Genomic DNA, 4,589 nt, shown 5'->3' with positions numbered 1-4,589 from the left:
GTGTATTTCAAGCCTTCATTTGTTATAATTGGATTTAGTATGGCTTACAGTTTATGAAAACCCCACATTCAAAATCTCTCAAATATATATAATATATTATTACAATATAATATTGCATAAAAATCAATAAAAAAGGGATTTTAAATACAGAAATGTCGGCCCTATATAAAGTATAATCATGCATATGTACTCATTACTTGGTTTTGGCCCCTTTTGCATGAATTCTTGCCTCAATTCCAATTCATTTTCCATGATATTCTAATTATATCAGTATCACCTGTATGTCTGCTGACGCATTTAGGCTCTGTAAACTAGTATGTACACAAAGGGTTTTATTAAACAAAAGGGGCCCAATGTAGATAGCAACATGCCCGTTTACAGAGCCTATGCTGTGTATTCACACTGCACACACACAGTACAGACAGGTAGCGGATCATGAGGAGATATTCACTGATTTAGATAAAAAGTGATTTAGACAACAAGCGTTCTCCAGAATCACTGACTCCATCTTTAAACTAAAGCATGTTGAGTGTGAGCGTCCTCCTCTTCCTCCTCTCAGCAGCTCTGACTTCAGCTTGTAGTTTGTTGGTTTGGACAGAAGGTTGTGCTGCTGCATCAACAATGAACTGAGACTCAACCACACAACACTGCAGACAGGCAGACAGACAAGAAAGGCTCAAACCTCTGTCACTTGGCCACAACTAAAATACTTCAACATAAATATCAAATTCAGACCTATTTGCCTTAATTATATTGTTTCAGATGACATTTATTTATTTGTCTTTAATTGTTTATTTGCTTTAGTAAACTCACTTTGGACTATGAAGTGTAGCTCAGTGTTCTGCCCTGTCATAGACCTTTATAGGAAGATGCCTTGCCACTACCCCACACCTTAGTTATTTGTTTGTTTGTTTTGTTGTTAGTGTAACCCAGTGACAAAAATGGATTAAAATAAATAAATAAATGCCCATAATCCCGTTGATGATAAGATCATTATAATACATCATTATATGATTATTTTACTATTTATTTTATTTCCTGCATTGCTATTCGCTAAAATAGCTTGTCAATCAATGTTGGTCAAGCATTGAGTCGTTTGATTGGTTATGAGGAGGAATGCAGACTCCTCATTGGATGGAAAAGTTAAGTCCCGCCTCCATGAGAGAGAGGAAAGTTCGACTCGGCATGAAATGAAATTAATTCACAAAGAGAGACAATTGATTTATAAAACAAGTTAAACTACACACGTGAGTGAAACTAAAGTGTAAAATGCCTTTGACGTATTATCTGAGGAGTGGAAGACAACCTGTGTACCGAAGGCTAACCGCTTCCTGCATTGTTTCGGTGAGTTTCACGGAGTTGGGCTATGGCTATTTATAGTAACAGGTGTTACCTGCCGATACGGCTAATGCTATTTATAGTAACAGACCCGTGTTGTCTGCCGATACGTGGCTAATGGGCTAATATATTTACTGGCGTGTCTATCCACGTGTGGTGTCATATAAAGCATGTGTTTTCTTTATGTTATGTAAAAATAAGAGTGTTAATGATGTATGGGAGGGAGGGAGAGAGATAGAGAGAGAGGGAGAGAGAGAGGGAAGGAGAGAGAGAGGAGAGAGGGAGGGAAAGGGAGAGAGAGAGGGGGAGAAAGGGAGAGAGAGAGCAGGGAGAGGAGAGAGAGAGAGAAGGAGGGAGAGGGAGAGAGAAAGAGAGAGGGAGGGAGGGAGGGAGGGGGAGAGAGAAAGAGAGAGGGAGGGAGAGAGAAAGAGAGAGGGAGGGGGAGAGAGAGAGAGGGGGGGAGAGAGAAAGAGAGAGAGAGGGAGGGAGGGAGGGAACAGCCTTTATTGCATTTTAACATGCACCGTAACTGTGACATTGTGCACAGTTAGTGTTGATATAATGTGAACCATGTTTAACCTTTTGTAAAGAAGGTTCCTCTTTATCAAACAAAGATTTGAAGAATAGGGGTTACTGTGTGAAATGTTACATTTATATTGTCAGCTTACTACTCTTATGATGACTAGGCTTAGCTACCTGTTAGCTACATCTATTGGCTAACAAATCTAATTAAAATGTTGAGAATCGTGCCTCAGATCTAGTACTTCTAGATACAGTAGATGGTGAAACTCAAACGCTGAAAAAGTTGATTGTGGAACGAATGACGGACACTTCTCAGAGAATAAGATGAACACAGACGCTCCACAATGTAAGTATAATTACATGATGTGTTTTTCACTAACACTATTGTGTTTTTTCATATAAGCTACGACGTTGTATGTTTTACAACTCTAAATGTTACAACATACAAACTGCTGTATGTCTGTTTTTCAGATAAATTAGATTATAGATAAATATATAATATTTATATCTCAGCATCCTGTTAGCAGCATATTTTCAGTGATCTTGACTGTTTTTTAGCGACAGCCACAAAGAGAGAAAGTAGCTGATTATAAATAGCTGTATGTCTACACATCATTACACCTCTGAGATACAACAACTCCATTCAGAAAGATCTCCTGCTTTAGTTAGCTGTTAGTTTACTACACTTACTATGATAACTAGGTTAGGTTACTATTATTAGTATTAACTAGGTTTAGGGCCCACTCACACTAGGCAAAGTTGCCCTGTTCCGTACTCAAGTACGATTGCCCGCCTCCCCCGCTGGCCTGTGCTCACACTGCTCCAGGCCTGGGCACGATGGCTCCTTCCCTACGTCACCGTGCGCGTTTAGGATTTGGAGCGTAGGCTACTTTTAGGCTATACGATTGTTATTGAATATTTTCATCCGGACAAATTTGCATCAAATATTCCACTTCCAAATTAGACCAACGAGAATCCTTTAGCAATTGTTTTTTTGTGTGTGTGTGGACGAAATGTGTAGCGATTTACGTACCGGATAGTTTTATACACATCGATCGATCTGTCAAGTAATCCGAGTCAGAACTTTTTGTATGGGCAGAGAGCATTATTTTACATTTGAAGTGTCTTTATAAAGTTTCTTGTTAAACGTGAGTGTAGGCTACTGTTTCCTTATCACCCGACCGCCGAGTCCCGTTGTGTGTTGTTTTGGGTTCGTCTCCAGCGCCATGCGTAAAGGCAGCATTATAACAGCTGACGGGAGGAAAAAGAAAGAAAAACATCTGACGAATGTGAGTAAACAAAGTGGGCCTTAAGGCAGCGGTCAAGAAAACCTTTTTGCTTTGCTTTATGCTGCTCTCACCTTTTTATCTCTCTCCCTCTTTTATTAGCCCACTCCTAGGCCTACACACATGTTAATTACACACATTTTATGTTCAAGTCCAAGTGATGGGCAATTCTGGTGCCGACTAGTAAGACAGCTGATGTTTAACCGACTATGCATCCCTAATAAATTCACTTCAGGAACGCCGTCTGTGCGCTTGCTTGTGCGCATGGCATCTCATTAGCATCTGTACTTTGGCCTGGGCACATCTCTCCTAAGTGTGCTGAGGCCACGGAATTGAACTGTGCTTGAGTACGGATGGCATGCTCACACTAGGCACACCATCTAGACTTTAGGGGCAAACGTGCTCGGGCACGGAACAGATGGCCTAGTGTGAGTGTGCCCTTAGTTAGCTGTCAGCTAGGCTAGCTATCAGCTAACTACTTCTAGCAATATAACTAAGTTTAGTTCATGTGGTAATGCATTCACTTGAGAACATTTTTTAATTATTTTTCTGAGTCAAAGAGAAAACCATCTCAGAAGATATCAGTTATTCTCAGAAAAACTGGTAAAAATATCTTTTTCCTTAAGCTTTGTGTATTGTCCAGTCAATCAGGAGTTGTCAAACTTATAGTCTTTGACTCATTTCCCCCCTATGGACTCTGCCCTCACGTCATAGTGACGTTTCTTTGCATTTAAAGCTGAGAGGATGTGACAGCTGTCAGTCATATGAACACAGACACCAGCAGCGTCTGCACACGGAGGAAGAAAGTCTCCCCAACCTCGACGTGACTTTACCAGGTGAGGACCCTGACAGGTAACATTATACACCTTTGATGAGGAGACTGTTGTCTTTATAACGGTTATATTCAGGGGCTACATAATATACTTGTTATACTTGTTAATTATTTAAACATTGGTATTTAAACCAGACCCTGTAGGGCGTGGGGCTTGAATGAGATCTACACTGTGTGCACAATTATTAGGCAAGCTGTATTTTTGAGGATTAATTTTATTATTGAACAACTACAGTGCTCTCGGTCAATCCAAAATGTTAATGAACCTAAACCTGAATGTTTACGAAAGTAAAAGTGAGGTTTTGTCTTTCTTACGAGAATATATATATGTGCAGAATTATTATGCAACTAAATAAAAAAAACTAAAATTTTCCCATCTCACTTGTTTATTTTCATCTGTTAAAGTGAGAATAATAAAACAACTCAAAATTTACAAATAACAATTTCCGACATGTACAAAAAAAAAATCAGTGACCAATATAGCCACCCTTCTTTTCAATAACTGTCACAAGCCTTCCATTCATGGAGTCTGTCAGTTTCTTGATCTGTTGACGATCAACTTTTTGTGCAGCAGCAACCACAGCCTCCCAGACTCTGTTCCGAGAGGTGTA

This window comes from Ammodytes marinus, assembly GCF_949987685.1.
Source record: "Ammodytes marinus genome assembly, chromosome: 2".
Taxonomy (NCBI): domain Eukaryota; kingdom Metazoa; phylum Chordata; class Actinopteri; order Uranoscopiformes; family Ammodytidae; genus Ammodytes; species Ammodytes marinus.
This window is presented reverse-complemented; position numbering follows the sequence as displayed.